This window comes from Peromyscus maniculatus, chromosome 13 (assembly GCF_049852395.1).
Source record: "Peromyscus maniculatus bairdii isolate BWxNUB_F1_BW_parent chromosome 13, HU_Pman_BW_mat_3.1, whole genome shotgun sequence".
NCBI classification, from domain to species: domain Eukaryota; kingdom Metazoa; phylum Chordata; class Mammalia; order Rodentia; family Cricetidae; genus Peromyscus; species Peromyscus maniculatus.
Window position 1 is genome coordinate 48,241,295 of NC_134864.1, and position 19,987 is coordinate 48,261,281.

The following is a 19,987-nucleotide window of genomic DNA, read 5'->3' on the forward strand; positions in this document are numbered from 1 at the left end:
TAATTTACATTTTAATTATAGCTCCAAACAGCTGCCCTCCACTGTGAAAAGCGGTACAGTAATTCCTTTAGCTGTGCCTCCTTTCGCAAAGCATCATGTCCTTCCAGGACACAGCAAGTTAAGGGCATTCTCAGAGGATTTAAAAGGACTTTTGTATATCATCTACAGGCAACGAGAAACCCAAAGGGTCTCTGAGAAACATTTTCTTTGTAGTAAATCTGATGGATTGTTTTAAGACTTACTACACAATTAAATAAAACAGACGATCATGCAGCTTAGTGAGGAAAAACATTTTATTTATTATCTCATGATATGATGGTCTTAACAACACACCAGCTCTCAGAAGTGCAATTATAGTTGATAAAGGGTTAGGTTTCTTCCCAAAGCTTAGCTTCATCCTTGTTTATTCCAACAGCTTTGATTACTTATATCCTTGTGTGCAGTTATGTGTGAAAAATCATTCACACAGAGTGACCATGAATGGTCATTTTAACTAATAACCAAATCACGGTGTGGCTTTTAATTAAAGCTTATCATAGGTACATTACTTTCTCCAGTGGTTTTTATTTACTCTATTTTGTTTCTTTTTTATTAGGCTGGCCTTGAACTTGCTATGCACCTGGGGATGACCCAACCTTCTGACTTTCCAGCATCTACCTCCAGGATGTTGTCTCAAGGGCTTTTAATCAGGTAAGCTAGTGATGAGCTATTTACTTACAGCCTGTTAGTTACAAAATGGTGTGAGGTGACTGCTTCCCTACACTGGACAAGCTCTGGATGGGAAGGAAGCAATCTATTTTTTTTTAATTGCTAACACGGCATATCACAGTAGGGGGGCCACTAATTGGTTTTTAATAAACATTTGCTACATGTAAAGTAAATGGTCTCGGTGAACAAATTTGTTTCCTTTTAAAAGCTCAGCCTCAGCCTCAACATCCTCTATGACTTTTGGTCTTCCCTAATGAAACCCTTGTTTGTCCGGCATTCTAACCACTACAGGCTTTGCAGAGCTGACAGTTAGTAACAGGATGAACTGGTTTGCACAAATGTTGAGTTACTGCATTGTTTTTCCAGCTGACCATAGAATATGAAGCTATCATGGAGGTAATTAAACCTATTCCCTCACATTGTAGATTAGGAACTAGAAGGCCAGAAAGTCAGATGACTTTCTTAAGGTCTCAGAGAGAAGGTAGAGATATTTACAATCTTCCTATGTCTTTAAAAGGCAAGGCTGGGTTGACGTTTAAAAAAAAAAAAAGAGAATTAGACTTGATCCCTCCAAACTTTACCAATCGAAGGGATGACACTATATCTGTTTTTCATACATGGTACAAAATGTTTTGCTAAGTAATTTTTCTCTCCTAAACAAATTGTTCAAAAACTACTTATAAATTTATTTAAAATGTTTACTGAGAACTTCCTTTATCCACAGTTTTCTTGGCAGAAGGCAGGAATCATGACAAGAAAGTGAGAACAAAATGTTACTGTAGATATCATACAAACAATTGTAGATATTATAGAAACAAAGAAAAACTTTACCTTCACATGTGACATGTCATCTACTTAGAAAGTTAAATTATTTTATTATTCAAAAATAAGTATCAAAAACTTAACCATTTTATAAAATGTGCATGGCCCACATATGATGATTTCAAGTGCTAATCATAATGTAATAGAATGGTTTCAAATTTATCATTATTAAAAACTGTGTAGAGTGTAACAACCTCCCCCCAAAAAAAGAGTCAGAAATTGATATTTGTTGTATGACAAGACTTTTCCTGGGGAGACTCAACACACACATCTACTCACCCCAGAGAGGGATCCCATGACAGACCAAAATACAGATAACCACCAAAGTAAAACTTGGTGAACTAATTTGTCTTATTGGATTATTCACAGGAGTATGTAAAGGTGAGGGATTACTTACAGGAGAAGTGACTCCAAGACAGCTGTATCACCAAGGCCCAACAAAGCATGAGTGACAGCTCACAGAAGCTGGGAAACCCAGTGCACACTGCACAGCCTGCAGGCCATTCAGCAGGTTGAAAAATGTCCTTTCAACTCTGGTCTAAACCTGTCCCAAGCAGCAGAGCTGGTTTCTGCTTCTTCTAGGCAGCTGATCTGGTCTCAAAGAATCTTCTTTGCAGCTTGACTTGCCTGAGTCTTCCATGAACACCTTACCTGTTAATCTGAGAGGGGCTCTCAGTTTTTCTTGCTTAATCAGGCATAGAAGTGTCTAATGAATCTGTTCAGTTTCAGGGACTTCCTGAAGCTACTTTTGAGTTGTTTACCTTCCTGTTTAGAGAACTTCCCTGTAAGATGGAATGTTTCAAGGTCAGAGGAAATTGTTACACAATATTCTATACCAAAGTTGACACATGGCCTCTGTATTCATGTTATACATGGCAGTCCCAGTACAGGGATAAGTTAACATTAATATAAAGTTTTGTGAATCACTTAATAAGATGGATGGTTATGTTATTTTCTATGTGCTCAGGATTGTCTGATAGTATCTAAAACTCTAAAAATGCCAAGCCTGTTATTTTCTGGGGGGCAGAGAGAGTATTTTGTTCATGTTCCCTCTCAGTCCCTAAGAATATATAAATCTTTTCTCTAAAAGATATCTCAAATTCAGTTTCCAGATACTTCATTTATAAATCTATGTGGACAAGTTTCCTTTTTGTGAAAACATGCACGCACGCACGCACGCATACACACACACACACACACACACACACACACACACACACACACACCAGTCAAGTTATTCAAAGTAGTATTAACATGAATAAATATAGATCTTAACCATATGTGGCTGTATGAACATATATGAACTTAACGGATCAAGAATGTAGTCTTATAAGTGACGAATAAAACAGAGCAGCAGTGTCACAGAAATAACAGTAGAAAGTGAAATTGTAGTGAAGAAAACCCCAGGCGATTCCCCTCTCTAAGCTGCGGTTCCTCCTCTGCAATCTTGGAGATAGGTCGGGACCAGCCTACCTGTCAATCAGTACCTGGATAGAGGAGTGAGGATTAAGAACGAAAGAGACAAGAGACAGAAGATAGAATCGGGAGGACTCTTAGTGACTACTGCAGTAGCCCCGAATTTATTTCTCTTAGCCTTTTTGTACCCAAAGCAAGGGGGTCAAAAGACTTCCTTACCATGGTTCAAGGAAGAAACAAGTGTAAACACCTCCTTAATTCTCAAAACATTTAGTAACCACTCCTTTGGCCAAACACCCTGTTATTCAGCCTTGAGGAGCAAACACAAGCTTGAACTCTCTGACCTTAAGTCAAGACGGAATCAAGCCACAAGCTGGAGTCACTGTGGGCTGCCACTGAAATACAGACACTTGATAGATACTCAGTGATGAATCTTCAAGCTATTTGTGCATAATTTTAAATGTCTTAACTTTTAAATTTTATTGACCTAATTAGTAACAGAATAAAAAAAATTATTCAGTTTTTTTCAATACATTGCTTTGACTTAACATAAAATTACCATGCAGCTGTTCCTGTAGTTAGCATTTCTGTGGTAAAAGTACTTAGCGCTCTCCTAGCATCCCTCAAAAATACAACATCATCATCAGCTGTAACTACCATGTTGTAGACTAGATCAATCAAATTTTATTACATCTACATAACTTGAATTTTATATCCTCTGGCAACATTTCCTCACCTGCACTCCAACCACTACATTTTCTGGTACTTGCCATTCATTCCACTACATGCCTGCCTGCCTTCCCTCCCATCCTCTCTCCCTCCTTTCCTTTTTTCTTTCTTTTCTCATGATCTTACATGGAACTGGACTGTCTGCAAAGTTGTGGGATGACCTTGAATGTTGGAACCTCCTGGATCTGCCTCCTGAGTGCTGAGATTGCAGGTATATGCCAAGATGCCCAGTTTTATGAGGTGCTGGGGGCTGAAGCCAGAGCTTCATACATGGTAGGTAAGGACTCCACCAACTGAGCTACATCCCCAGCACTCTATTTCAATTATTTTGCTTTTTTTTTAATATTCTATGTCTGAATGAAATTGCATAATACCCATCATTTTGAGACTGGCATTTTCTTAAACTCTAAAATGAAATCCCTATAACATCCATAATATTCATTATAGACTTTTCCAAAAGAATTTTTTTCAATTCTATTATTGGATTATATTACGAACAGTTATATAATATAGGTATCACTAATTTGAAATGTGGTTTCTGTGTTAAATATACCGCACTTTGACATATGTACACTTAGATTTTGTGGGGGGTGACATATCATGAGAAATTCAACTGCCAGGAGTCATGACATAGGTTAAATCTTCACTCCATCCTGAGGACTCTGACACAAGTCCAGAAGCAGCATAAGTAACTGCTACTCTGTCGAAGCTAGCAGCTCTGTGCTGAGCAGAAGTACTTTCCAGATGTGTCTGAAGGGACCCAAAGCTCTGAGCTTAGTTATGAGTGTGTACCCCGCCCCATAGTCATACCAGCTTCTCTTCAAGTCTGAGAACCTCAGAGACAGATAAACACGTTACTGCAGGGTTTTTCCAGTTATGTTTTCAGAAAAATATTAAATAAAATCATTAGAGTTAACTACATGATGAACTACATTTTTATCACAGAAGGTAAAGTCCTAGTTATTTAATTTGTTGCAAAATCTCTAACAGCAGTCTTTATGTTTTTGAGACGTCTTGTGATATGGAAAAGAGTTCCATAGCATATAACCTAGTTTTTAAACCTTGAAATGATTAATCAATAGAAAAATGGTTAAATATGTAGGTGTTGGTCATGTATTTATTTACAGATTCAATTCACAGATCTCCTCTGTCTGTCTCTGCCTCCCTCCATCCCTCCCTCCTTCCCTCCATCCCTCTCCCCCTCTCTCTTCCCTCCTCTCTCTCTAACAATGCTTTAAAAACTTTCCTTCTAATATCTTATTTGCTTTGTACATTTTGCTATAATACCATGGACACAAGTCTGTAGTTGCCCATGGACAGTGATGCTTTTGATTCAAATGGACCTATGGCCGTCACTCAACAAATTGTCTAAGTTTCACTGTATTAAAATCCAGCTTGTTGTACTTTCTTCTTCTCTTTGACTCTAGACCATAAGAATAATGGTGGAAAAACAACCAAGCTCATATGTAGATCCTGACAAGGTAGAATAAGCGGCTGACAGCCTGATTACCAGGAACTCTACAATTTACCTTTTCCTTTCATGACAATATAGTTTTTCCTATGTTTCCTAACCTTTAAAGGATTTCGCCATTTACCTCATCACACTCCTTGATCCCTTGATTACTTGTGTCTAAGAATCATTACCAAGTCAGGTATAATTGATACCAGGATCTTTCAGGTAATTGTCATGGGAAGCTCTCTCTTGTCTCACAGTTGACTCATTTCTAGAAGTGTCAAATGGCCTCACTATTAATTTAATGGGACAATTAAAAAGAAAGTTACTCTTTAAAAGTACGAGGTAAAAATCCAGTGCATCCCACTGGAACCAAACTAGATGATTTCGTTATATATCCCTTGTATCATCTACAGACCTGAAACCACACACCCTTGGGTCCCTGCCCCAAATAGACAGGTCATGCTCATTGTCACCTAAGCACCCTTGCTGTCAATATTGTCCTACCTGGGTTCTTTTCCAAGTCCAGCCTCTCTGGGTCCCATACTATGTGCTATTTCCTTCCTGAAGCCTTTCACTCCTGCACGTGGTGATGGATTTCACTTCTGAATTCGCATACTGCATAACTGATGTCATAATTTACAGTATTCTTAATACTCATTTTGTTTTACAATATTAGCGTCAACTATAAAAGAACAGTTTGTATATTTAATATTCTGTGACACAAACACAATTGTATACATCAATGGAAGTTCATTATTTTCTTGTCTCCTTTTAAGTCCCTGCCATCAGTTTTTTTTTAATATAACATTTTACTTTTTATTTGATGTTTAGCAATAGCTCAATATCGAACAGCCCATAGTTGAATGTTATTCTAAGACTGCTATTCAGAATTTAATACACATTTGAATTATTTGTCCATTGGTTATTACTATGCGAACATTTGAATAACCGCAGCTGGGAGATATAGATGAATGTAGCTAATGGTTTCGTACTGAAGTAATTTATTTCATAAAGCAAGCCTTAAAATAATGGAAGTCCAGGAAAGAAGCTGAAAGAAACATTAAGAGTAGTTCCATATTTCATTGTAAAATAAAAATGCTGATTTAACCAAAATTGAATTTACTTTGATGAAATACAGTGACATCCTCTTTTCGTCATGACTAATAATACTTTTAAGCCTTTCCTTCTAATATCTGACTTACTTTGTGCCTTTTGCTACAATATTATGGTCACAGTCTCTTGTGCTACACCTCTCCAGCTGTCCCTAGAAAATGACGCCTTTGGTTCAAATCAGATCTGCCTATGCCTATGGCCATCACTCAACATTTGATCTGTGTTTTGAAAATACCTGGTGGAAATAATTACACACAGGGGGAAAATGAGTAAATACTTTATTTCCTAATAAGGACAAGCTGAGAGAATGAAACGGCTTCAAATGATGCCAAAAGTATTAAAGTGATAAAGTGTCAAGCACGTTGTTTCTTGTTAAATTCAAAAGAGCATTACGTCACATGTGCAGACAACTGAAAAGTGCATCACATACTTTACTGTAAAGAATATACGCTCAGAAAACATACTGATTAAGAATTGCACCGGTGATCCAAGATCATCATGGATGAGACCAGCTCACTTGAGTTCTCAGGAGATTTTCACCACTGCCTCTAAGAAGCAGAGCATACTTCCCAGTTAGTTGCACAGCACTTTCATGCCCTGTAGCTTGTTCCTGGGCACAGGACAGTTTACAATTGAAGCTGCTATGGAAAGATACCCAACAAATACCGTTATGTTGAGAATGGATGGGTGGTTTTTTTTTTTTTTCTATTTCTCTCAAATATGGATTTGTAATGTTTTGTTTAAGGTTCTTTGAGAAATTTGGTGTGGGTATCAAAAAAAGGGCTCTTAAGCAGTTTAAATTAAGTATGCATGTCATTCTCTAACAGAAAAAGAACAGGATTTTCATTGTATTCATTTCTGTTAGATTAGATCAAATCACTACTGCCATTTCCACCCCTGGTTTCTGATTTTCAAAATTATTTCTCTCTTGTGATTTAACACGTGCAGATAAGATGCAGACCTTTCTACAGGGATTTAGAAGGTATAATTAATCTCTGAAAACTGTGAAGGATTTTCAAAAATACTCTGCTTTTACAACCTCAAAAACTTGATTGCTGCAAGTCAAATACAAGTCAAACTGCGATCCAGGCTAGTTACGAGGTCCGGCATCTGCCTCCTGCTTCACTCTCCTGTTTTATTAGATACCCAGGCTCTCCCGACTCTGATGAGATTGCTCTTCTTTTGGCTTCTCAGCTATGCGAGGCTTCTGCCTGTGTTGAGGTGACTCCCTCTGCTTCAGTGCTCCCACCCTTCTATAGCTTTGTGTTTACTTCTCTTTCCTACAAAGACAGTGCATCCCACTGAAACCAAACTAGATCATCTATGTGTGTCTGAAGTATCCATTCATTTGTTTTATTTGTTAATTTCTGTGTCCCGCTGATAAACATTGACTCTTTAAAAGCAAGAATTTGCATGGCTTCTCCTGAAATTCTTCATACTCAGAAAAGTACCTACTTTACCTTCAGGACCTGAAACCCTCAATTATTAAACAAATACACTGATGAATAATTATACGTAATTTAGCAAACATTTGGGCCATACCAGCAAGAGAAAAGCAAGTCCTCCTCATGTAAGAGTGTCATGTAGAGAAATGCAACACAATCAATCTTAACTCTTTACAGATAATTTTAAATTTCAGACTATCAAAATAAGTCTGATCCAAGAGGAAGAGCCCCAGAATAATTTATCTCACAAGAGCTGTGTCCTCAGGCTTTGTTTGCTGGTGTGCAGTTAAGATTGTTTGCCCATGTAAATGGCTTTAAATGAAGACACTTCTGAGAAAACCACGTACAGAATTTGTTATCCAAGTGTAGGTAAGATTTTGTAAGGAATACATTCCCATCCCATCTTCTCCATAATAAAATAGTCACTCCAACTCTGACGGTCCATTAAATATGTTCATCTAGAGACTCGGGGCACACAGCATGGCACTCTCCAACAGAAAGTGACACTCCCCTGAGAGTGCTAGAGTTTCGGTTTTGAGCAGCAGAGAATATGTTTCTCTTTAAATATTTAAGCATGGTTTCTGCTTAATTTCTCTCCTCCAAGATGCTCTTCATGCCTGTCAAATGTTTGTCTACCGAAGACGCTACAATGCCTATGCCGCGTGGGTGCAGGTGTAGCGCTACTGAACACAGTAACCATGGCAACACCTAATTCTCATTTAATTTGCTATTTCCTTAGAAGAAGCAGAAACACAAGAAGGATGGAGCACTGTAGGCAGGGAAACAGGAAGGCACACAGGAGTGGGGAGGTGAGTGGGAACCAGGCACAGACAGCAGCCTACAGGCTTTCTAGTTCACTTCCTTTAACTAAAAATGCCACGGCTGAGGGAAACACAGAAACTATTTTTGAGAAAATTTTTTATGGTGCTGTATATCAGAAGAAAAAAAAAATTCAACCTGGCTATTTTTGTTGGACTCTCTTTCTGCAGAGGACCAAGTTTAAACACAAACCCAGTCAAACTGAAGGCTTCAATGAAGGCGGTTCAAGGTCAGAGCAAAACTCCGAGGCTATCCAAGTCCCCTGAGTCTGGGCATTCTTCTCCAGAGTTGACACTTCTCTCCTGCAGGATCCAAACCACAGGAATGGCCCTGGAGCAGGAGGCTATAAGTGTTTCCTGGATCAGATTTAGTCTCTGGGCTTTCAGAGAGAAACTGGCACACAGCTTAGTTGGAATGGCCCTAAATTCCGAGTCCCTCCCACTTTTATTATCCATGTGAAAGCCAACTGAGTCACAAGATTGGGCAGGTACTACTGCCACCTTACCCCACCCTTAGTTCAGAAAACAGAACTATAATGAGGCCTGGGAACACAGAGCCAGGGTGACATGTGTCTTCCATGGCACCCCTAAAAAAGGGCTGAGTATGGACTTGAATGACAGAATCCCAAACCTGCTTCCAAATTAGCTACCTTAGGAAAGTCTCTCATTGGCTGCCTGCCTCAGCTGGCTTACAGATACATCTTTTCTCCATTGAATACCTTTAAATTCATATGTAATTAGTAACATCTTAATAGCTGAAGCTCCTTTAGGAGTAGAACATGGAACACAGAAGAAATGCCTTAATGATGTACATTTTTTTTATTTGTCAACTTAAATAATTTATTTTTTAACAGGATCTCATGTAGCTCAGGCTGGCCTCAACAAGTTAGGCCACAAAAGTTGACTTGAACCTCTGATCCCTGTGCTTTGGCTTTCAGAGTACTGGTTTTATAGATATTCACCACCCCACTCTGTATATGCTATGCTGGAAATCTAATGCAGGGCTTCATGCATGGTAGGCAAGCGCTTGACCAACTGAACTACATCCCTAGCCTAGTTTCAACAATCTAAAATATTATATTTAATGACACGATCTATTTCCGGGCACATAAGCACATACTCGTTTAAAGGCAGTACGTTTCTCAGGGTTACAAAGCACTGTACTGTTATTAAATACAAATATATTAGGAGGAAAAAGGTGAAGATTGTATTTCAAATGCAAGTAATTCATTTCCAGTGATGCTTTCTCTTAAAATAAAGCACTTCAGAGTCCATAAGTCCCCATGATATTCTCCATAAAGTCCACATGAGCCTCTGAAATCAGGAAGTACAGAGCTGGACAAAGCTGTCACAGCCTCCAATCTGGGTACCAACCACAGTCATTCAATGTCTTCCCACTCAGAGGGAAAAATGAATTAGTGGCAAAATGAACAACAAACACCCAAGTTTCACCAAAGGCTACTCTATCCCATGCTGCAACATCCAGCACACACTTTACGAACAAAGCCAACTTCAGTCTGAGGTGCAATGTCCCAGCTGGTTTCAATAGTCACAGCCAGGTTAGAGTGGCGTTTCTGCTTCCCTACCGATTGGGTTGTCTTCTAGTAGCTTTAGTACTTATGTTTTCCAGGCAGCAAAATTCCTAAAGACCCTTCCATCTTCACTCCTGCTATTTAAAGAATGTCAACTGCATTGTCCAGGCAAAAGAGTGTCACCTCGATCTTTCAAAAAGGAAGTTCAAGTGGCAGGTTGTTTCAACTTAGACAATCTCCATCAACAGAGAAGACCCTTTGCCTCTGAGTATAAACGTTAGCTTTATCCATGGAACCTGCCCCTACCAGATATGGGGAACAACTGTATTTCACAGCTTTCTGCTTGGAGCAATATAACCCAGATACCATTGTTGTAAAGTTCATCAGACACTTATGTCCCTTACAGAAAACCATGTCACACTTGCACATGATACATCCTCCTACACTTTAACTCATTTCTATATTACTTCCAATACTTCACAAGATGCAAATGTTAGGTACATAGCTGTTGCACTGTATTTTTCAGGGAATAATGACAGGGTGGGGGAATTATATTATGTTAGGTAATTTTTTTTAACATTTTAAAGATCAAATCACAGTGATTATAGGGCTGTAGATATGATGAGCCAACTGTACTTTTAACTTTATATGTTTTGCTTTCATAAAAATACTACTTTTCATATAAATTGTATTGAATACTACATTTCTCATATGGAACTTTGTAGTATGCTTTTAAATTAAATAAAAAAATCCAGTGGACTGAAAAACAATTGATCTCAACTATGGAAAACTGTTGCATGCATGTATGAATGCATGAGAGGGGCTTGTGCACGTATGTGTGTTGCTGGAGAATTTCTCTCCAGCTCCCGCCGCCAAGTCCTACCAGTGCCGGAGCCCACTTATAAAATAAACACACAGATGCTTACATTATTTAAACTGCTTGGCCATTAGCTCAGGCCTATCATTGTCTAGCTCTTACTTTTATATTTAGCCCATTTCTATTAATCTGTACTTTGCCACGTGGCTCGTGGCTTACCGGTACTTTACATCTTCCTTGTCCTGGTGGAGGCTCCAAGAGGTCTCTCCTTTCCTTCCTCCTTCCTCAATTCTCCTCTCTCCTTGTCCCGCCTATACTTCCTGTCTGGTCACTGGCCAATCAGTGCTTTATTTATATAGAGCGATATCCACAGCACATGTGTGCATGTGCATCTGTAACTGTCTTAGAGGATAATCACATTCATATACTCTCACCCTCATTTTATTCCTCTGTGCAACATAAAGCAGACAGAGTTAGTGGGCTAATGAGTTGTTATAGGTACTATAATAAAGAAACTATCTGTTGAAGATTGAAATTTTTGTTCAAATAGTATGAAGTACACAGAGTAAATGAAAGTATTAGATCTGTTCCTTGCTACACCAAAGGGCAGTTTTAAACACAGGGAATTTCTAACTGAATCCTAAAAACACTTTCTGCCCATTTTACACAGTGAGTGGCAAGGATACAGTGACTCCCATCCGCCCACAAAAGTAGGTTTCATATTAATATTTTCATACTACCAGTAAGAATATATGGAAAACAACTATATTACCATTTTGGGGGGATAAGATATACAAATGCAGCAGTAAAACTTCAAAGTTGGTGTCTTAGTTAAGTTTTGTATTGCTATGAAGAGACCCATGACCATGGCAACTCTTATAAATGAAAACATTTAGTTGAAGGGGCTCTCTTACAGTTCAGAAGTTCAGTCCATTATCACCATGGCGAGGAGCATGGTGGGGAGGGGAGCATGGAGGCATGCAGATGTGGTACTGAAATGGAGAGTGCTGCATCTTGACTCAGAGGCAACAGAAAGTCAACTGGCTGTCACACTGAGTGAAGCTTGAGAAAAGAGACCTCAAAGCCCACCCCCACAGTGACACACTTCCTCCAACAATACCACATCTCCTAATAGTGTCACGCCCTTTGAGGGACATTTTCTTCCAAACCACCACAGTTGGGCATTATTTAATTGCCTTTTTGCTCCTGGAAATGATGCTGTATCACTCTTTCCAGTGCAGAGTGTTAGCTCCTTTCTCCTACCAATTCATTATATCAAATCAGTGTTACAGCATTCACAGTATATTTACAATGGGTCCGTTGACAGTAGGAAAATGAATGGTTACAGGTGTTGTGGCAGTACAGTTGCCCTAACCATCTTCAATAACGATAAGCATGAAACGCAAAGACTTCATGCTGACACAAGTATTCTGTCTCAAACAGTTCATATGTATGCTTGCTTATAAATCTTGTTTTAAAAAAATCTACACAGTTAAGGGATGAAATTGTGGATATTCAAGCATTGTGTTTCATGGTCATTTTTGGGCAGATTTTAGATTAGCTTCTAATAATGTTATATGGAGAACTGAAATTGGGAATGTTTTACTTAATCTTAAACTTAGTTTGACATTTATTGATTGATCCACTGTTTTTGGTCTATATCAGTGGGTTCATCTAAACCATCTAACATGAAAATAATAGACTGTTAGCAGTCATTGTTCAACTTAAAAAAGAAAACAACAAGAAGAACAGCCAAACTGATTTGGTTTCAGGTGAATCAAATAACTTTAAAAAAAAATCATTTCATTAGCCAAAATTCTCATTTTGAAGCAATTAATCAGGTAAATGTACCATTGTTCCCTGAAAATGTTTAAATAATTTAAAGAAAGGTGATGAGAAAATAATTGCCATGAGTAACTCTCCATGAAATAAAGAGCCCGGGGGCTAGGAGGACGCTCAGTTTGTAAAATGTTTGCTAAGCATAAGGACCTGAGTTTGGATGCCCAGGATCCAAGTAAAAGAATCCAAGTGCAGAGACCAAGGGATAAGGAGCTGAGAGGGGTGGATCCCTGGAGCTCATTAGGCAGCCAGTCTAGCCAACCAGTGAGCTCATAGCTCAACTAGCAAGCCTCCCCCCTTCCCAACAAGGTAAAGAGCAGCTGAGGAAGATACCTAGTGTCATCTGCATGCACTGGACTAGTATGAGTACAAATCCATGGGGAGATACAGAGCAGCAACTTCCAGATTTGGAATGTCATATTGATTAGGATGATTCATGATGAAAGAACTGCAGATAAGGAAAAGACTATGCCTAGGATATACAAAAAGTAAGTTCAAACATAGGACCAAAATAGGAACAAGTCTTAAGGAGGAGAAGTGGGATTAAAGCTACATGCTAAAACAGAGATATAAGCATAATGGAGGATAAACTAAAGACAAAACAGCAGCCTCTGTGTTCACTTTCTGAGGATCAGTGATGTTTTTGTTGTCTGTTCATTACAAATTGAAAGTACTGAGCAAAGGAAGAATGGGAGGTAGGAAAGTAGGAAAACAGAAAAGAAAAAAAGAAGATAAGAAAAAGTCCAGTTATGCAAACGAATTTATAAATGGCTAAGAAACTCTTAAGAAATGTTCAGTAACCTTAGCCATCAGAGAAAGGCAAATCAAAACTACTTTGAGATTCCATCTTACACCTGTCATAATGGTTAAGTTCAATAACACAAGTGACAACTCATTCTGGTGAGGATGTGGAATAAGGGGAAAACTCCTCCATTGATGGTGGGAGTGCAAGCTTGTATAGCCACTATGGAAATCAATATGATGGTTCCTCAGAAAGTTGGGAATTGATCTACCTCAAGATACAGCTATATCACGCTTAGGCATATACTCAAAGGACACTCCATCCTACCACAAGACACTTGTTCAGCCATGTTCATTGCAGCCTTATTTATAATAGCCAGACACTGGAAGCAACCTTGATGTCCCTCAACATAAGAATGGAAAATGTGGTACATTTACACAATGGTGTATTACTCAGGTATTTTTAAGAAATGACATGAAATTTGCAGACAAATGAGTGGACTACAAAAAGAAATCGTCCTGAGTGATGTAACCCAGACCCAGAAAGAAAATATGGTACGCATTCATTTCTAAGTAGATATTATCTACTAAGTAAATGATAACTAAACTACAAATCCATAGACACAGGATGTCAGGTAAAGACAGGGGAGTTCATTGCTGAGGACAACACCCACACAATTCACTGAATATGGAGAATTGAAGCTGGTACCTACATGGAGACTTCACCCCTATATTCTAGTCTCTTTGGTGTGGGAAGGTACTCTGCAGGCTACCAAAAAAGAAACATGGACACCAACCCAGTCACAAAAGCTTTGACCTACAATCTGTCCTGCCTACAAAATATGCTAGGGCAATGGTGGCACAGAACTTGTAGGAGTAGCTAACCAATGTCTGATTTGACTTAAGGCTTACTCCATGAGAGGGAACCCATACCTGAAGCTGTTTGAGTAACCAAGAAACAGAGACTAGATAGCCTAGAGACCTTGAGTAAAAACAAACACTACTAGTCTTAAAAAAAAAAAAAAGTATCAATAAAATGACTCCTAATGATATTCTGCTATACTCATAGATCAGTGCCTTATCCAGTCATCATCGGAGGGGCTTCCTCCAACAGCTGATGGGAACAGATGCAGAGACCCACAGCCAGATATTATGCAGAGAGAGTCTAAATGGGAGGTCTCCATCAAATCCCTCCCCTCAGAGCTCAGAGAATCTGTGAAAGAGGAAGCAGAAAGACTGTAAGAGCCAGTGGGGATGGAGAACACTAGGATTACAAGGCCTTCTGAATCAACTAAACAAGGTGCATAAGAGCTCACAGAGACTGAAGCACCAAGCACAGGGCCGACGTGGGTCTGCATCAGGTCCTCTGTGTGTATATTATAACTATGAGCTTAGTGCTTTCATGGGATTCCCTATCGTGAGAATGAGTGGGTCTCTGACTCTTGTGCCTGCTCTTGGGACTCTTCTGCTCCCCTTGGGTTTCCATGTCCAACTTTGACATGATAGTTTTTGCTTTTACTTATTGATTTTGTCATCTTTGGTTGCCATGTTCTTTTCTACTGAGAGACAGAAAGGAAGGAGGTGGATCCGGTGCAGAAGGGAGGTGGGGAGGAGCTGGGAGCAGTAGAGGGAAGAGAAACTATAATCGGGATATATTGTATGAGAAAATAATCTATTTTCAATATAAGAAAAAATGGAAAATAAAATTAAATGGGTTTAGCTAGATGTCATAGCACATTTCCTGTTGTCCAGAACTAGAAGAGCCTGAGGAAAGAGAGTGAAACTCAAAGTAGGTTTGAGCTTGCACTGGGAATTCCAGGCCTATGTATGCTCCCTTGAGTTTCACTGTCTCTAAATAATGAATGAATAAATAAATAATAAATAATATAAAAAGTTGCCCTAATAATCTCATTAGCATCTCATAAATCAGGTAGATGATAGATAGAGAGACAGACAGATAGTTAATGAATTTGTCCCTTCTGTTATGTGTTGTAACCGAAAACAATGTTTAAAACATTTCCCCTTGTGTACAATATAAACTTAACAACAGAGTGAGAGAGGATTCTGTTTTTCTTCTGTTTGACTTGCCAAACAATTCCCCTGAAATGTATAAGAAAATAGATCACAGCTGAATACGGGACCACGCAAAGGAAAAGCTCATCTCTTGGAGAGGAACGGTCAAAGTTCAAAGTTCAAAGGTTAGGTTCGAAATGTTTCCCATGAAGTCAACTAATTGCGCTCACATTGTTTTAAACTTTTTAATTCACTACAGACCTGCCTTCAGTATGTGTCCCATATAATTTTAACAAGGAAGTGCCCACAGCCATAAGCTCAAAGCAATGTCGTAGGAGGAGAAGGAACACCACACTGCACTGAGGTAGAAAGGCGAAACAGATTTCTTCCACCTCCACCCACGTCCACAAGCTCTCATCTGCACCCTACATGGACAAACACTGGCAGCTGAGAATCTTCTTTGATTCCTCCTCTCCCTCTACCCCACCACACACCCAGACTTCCCCATTGGCCCTTTCCCTGGGCCTCAGGCACATCCCTTCTCACTTGGCAATTCCATATTTGCCTTTGATGCTTGGGAGCCATCCCTGGTGCTAATCATTCCCTGAGAATACCAGAAATCGATAAGAACTAATAAACCTCAGATAATGACATGAGTGGAAGAGCTTATTAACATCTGTAACTCGTCGGGATCAGACACAAAAGAGGCAATAAACGCTCCAAAACCGTCTGCCTTCAATTAGTGTTTTACCTAAGAGAGCAATCCTCCCATTGAGGGGTAATACTGATCAGTGTTTTCTTTATCCCTGGTTTTTTATTTTCATCTGCTAAGAGGAAGTCAAGCACTGAAAAGAATTTGACAGTCAGAGCCACCCTGAGGTCCCTAGTCAACTTCCTATGCTCTGCCTCACAGGGACAGCAATGAATTACAGAGGCGTACACTGTACACTTGCTGTCATGTCTACACCTAGGCAAATGTGATGTCTGCTTGATTTTAGATGCCGATGTACAGAAGTGTACACTTCTCTGTCATCTAACTGCCAGTGAAATTCAATGAATATATGTGTGTCTCAAGGAAATATTAAAAATCTACAAAAAATAAAATCTACCAAACAAGCCCCCCCTCCTTTTTTTCTTTCTTTCTTAATTCTGACATTTAGAAAATGTGTAAAATGGTTTAAACCGGGGGGGGGGGGGGGGGGGGGGGGGGGGCATGGAATGAAATTGTTCCTTCAGGCCTAGAACATTCTGTGCCAAGTTTCATTTCTGACTATGTATTTCTGGCCAAATTCGAGATCCCTGAAAAGAAATACATAAAAGAGAAAAATATGCCTTTAACCTTAGCAGAGCAATGTTGGCCAAGGCCACTGTGGGAAGAGCAGGGCCTCTGGTCTGGGATGGGCGTGTTGCTGGAGTTTGGTCTCCACTGAGAGGATGTGGGCTCCCTCACTGGGACTGAAGCACCTATTAGCATGAGGTCACTGCTGTGCGGGTTTCACTGGATCGGGCTCTTTCAGCACATTCCAGCTCCCTCCTCCCTGAGAAGGTGCAGTAAACAAGAGAGAGAGAGAGAGAGAGAGAGAGAGAGAGAGAGAGAGAGAGAGAGAGAGAGAGAGAGAGAGAGAGAGAGAGAGAAGAGAGAGAGAGAAGAGAGAGAGAGAGAGAGAGAACTGCTGTGGAGTAAGCACATCCTAAATTCAAAACGCCTGGAAATGCTGGTTCCACCTGTGGTAGTCTAGACAAAAGTAAGAGCATGGAACAGGACAAGAACAGTCAGCAAGAAAGAGCTTGCCTGATTATTGGGGAAGGGAAGGGAGTTTAAGAAAGGTGAGAAACAAAGAAAATAAAAATGAATGCCATTAAAATATTCTTTTACTTAAAGGGAAGCCAAATTGCTAAATTGTCTAGATGTCTTGATACATGCAATTTCCCACGTATGAGGTTAAAAAACCTTTGGAAATTAAATAATGTTACAGCCAACCATGAAACAGGATAGAATAAAATAAAGTAAACCACAGACACATGGCATGTACTGAATAAGAAATAACCAGTCTGAGAATAACAAAATCACGAATGCAGATGTTAAGCTATGGGGAATCAGATAAAAGTCACAGGGAAATTAACGTTATGACATGTGTACATGGACATGAGCACAAACACAATATTTTCCTATTGAAAGAACAAGCAGGACCTTTACCTGGTCTAGAAGGGAGGAGGGTCCTTGAGTGCAAGGGGGAAATGACTGGAAATGATTTGCAAATTGTTAAGGTTTTTCTACTAAAAACAATAGACACTAGGTTCACTCAAAGGAGTGCCTTTGTCACTCAGGCTGGAATCTTCCTCATGGGCATAAAATCAAAAGGATTTTAAAGGGCCTATGTTTATTCAATCTATTTTGGTTGCCAAAAATATCATAATGGACCACAGTAAAATGAAAGGGTGACAGTGCTCTGCTTTTAGCCTGGGCTGGTACCTGCAGCTCGCACACAGGGACCTTTTGCATAATGTGGCTCACATAAAAGGCTTTGTTCTCCATCGCCCCACTGTGGCTGCAAGCCTCCATTTCAGTTTGCAATTATCTCCTCTCACTGATCATTTGAAAGCTGGTTCCTTACTGATATCCATTTATTTCCCTGTATCACACCCGAAACTCTGTACCACCCAAAGACAGTTTTTTTTGGGGGGGGGGGGGTGTTGTTGTTTAAAAACATAAATTTCATTCAGAGCATAATCCTCAAACCCTAGGAAATAAATCTTTAAAGATTTGTCTTTTGGCTACCCACTCCATTTTGTAGCATGTGTGCAGGGGCGTGGGCGTGGGCGTCTGTGTGTGTGTGTGTGTGTGTGTGTGTGTGTGTGTGTGTGTGTGCATCTTTGACAAAAGCTTCACACCCAGTTTCAAAAGGTCTGTGTCCTGGATGCCTTACACTCAGAGCTTACAACAGAGGGCAAACAGTAATTATCACAAGCCAGCTTGTTGCTAACTAACCTTTTTTATCTGCTTACAAAATCCAGAATCCCAGATGCCAGGAGGGAAAACACCAGTTTCCAGTTTTCGAGGACGGTGCTTTCAGACTCTAGCAGCTCACTCTCCCCTCCCCCTCCTCACACACCCAAACACACACCTCCCCACTCCTGGTTCCTAGGCTCTCTCTGCCTTTACATTTCCATCCCGAAACAAAGGCGAGGCTGGAGAAGGCAGTCATTACTCGAGTCCCCCACTCGGGAAAGAAAAGCTTCAGAATTAAGAAATGAATAGAACAGATGCCGCTGGGTACCCACCCCTCTCCTTTAGGAAGAAAGGACTACGCTGAAATCCAAGCTCAGCCAGGCTTGTACCTTTGGGCCCCGCCCTCTACAACCAAGGAACAGCTTTCCATTTTCCTAAAAATTACCACAGTATACCAATTTTCTTCTTCCTGTGGTCTCTGGAGAAATGATTTGAAATTTGAAATTGGCTGGGTTCCCCTCACTCACCTCTTTCCTCAGTGTGCAGAGCTCTGAGGCTGTGAGCACACAGAGGCAGACACATATAAAATAGTAATAATAAAATAAACCCTTTACTTTAAATTCCTTTCCTCGGGGTCTTTGTATCATGTCCTCCCCTTCTTTCTACAGCTCGGGCAATATTAACTCTCAAAACACGTAAGTTAACCTGAACTTAAGTTTCCTGTGGTTTTGAAGTGGTACCTAACAAGGTCACAGGCTCATCTACAAATCCAGAGCTTAGGGACCTAGCCGGGTCCTTGCCCCGGAGTGACACCTGGAGAGGTCAGGCCTGGACAGCGCCAACCTGCGCCGGCTGTCTCCCTTAGCACAGGGGACGAGACTAGCAGGTCCGGTCCGGTTCCTACTTTCCGGGCTGCGGCTCCTCTCCGCGGAGCCGGAGGAGGAGGAGGAGGAGGGAGGACGGGCGCTGAGCGAGGCGGGACGATGTCTTCTTACCTGGGCGCGGAAAGCGGACGCACCCGCGATCGCGGCTGACTCGGAGAGCTAGAGCTCCTGGGTGGGAGGAGCCGGCGAGGCCGGACGACTGCAGGAGCGAGGGAAGGAAGGAGAGGAAAGAGAAGGAGGCCGCAGGGAGAGAGAGGATGCTGCTGCTGCTGCCACCGCCGCCGCCGCAGCCGAGAGCCCGCGCAGCCGAGCGCCGCCCCGTGCTCGCCCCAGCCGGGCTCCGCGGCCGCCCCGCCTCGCCTGTCCCCGCCCCTCTCAGGCTCCGCCACCGTCCGCGCGGCGCTGGGGCAGACGCTGCCACCGCCGCAGTGTCGGGGAGGGGGAGCGCCGGGCCCCGCCTCCTACCGCAGCCAGCCGACCGCCCCACCGAGGACAGCCAGGCTCGCAGTCCCCGAGAGCCCCGCCCAGCCAAGGCCAAAGGCAGGGAGGGACCCAAGCTCCTTTCCCAGCCGGGCCTGCGTTGCAGAACTGTCCCTTCTAGGCTTGCAAAGTGAGCAGCAGAGACAAGCAGGCCCTCCTTAAGGACGACCTTGGGAAGTCAGGGACGTTCTTTGCAGTCTTTAGTCGCCCTTCTTACACGCTTC

The 19,987-nt window shown here is 41.0% G+C and overlaps 1 protein-coding gene across 8 annotated transcripts in view; it reads right to left on the reverse strand.

Annotated features, from left to right (window-relative positions):
- Positions 1–19,624, reverse strand: part of Map2 (microtubule associated protein 2) — a 280,850-nt gene extending 261,226 nt beyond the window's left edge. For 4 of the 8 annotated variants that reach the window (XM_076550219.1, XM_076550225.1, XM_076550214.1 and 1 more), the window contains exon 1: positions 19,395–19,618. The gene's annotated coding sequence lies outside the window, so the exon portion shown is untranslated. Of the gene's footprint in view, positions 1–19,394 lie in introns of all 8 variants that reach the window. The other 4 variants (XM_076550221.1, XM_076550209.1, XM_076550212.1 and 1 more) reach the window with 4 other exon arrangements.
- Positions 19,625–19,987: the final 363 nt, after the last annotated feature.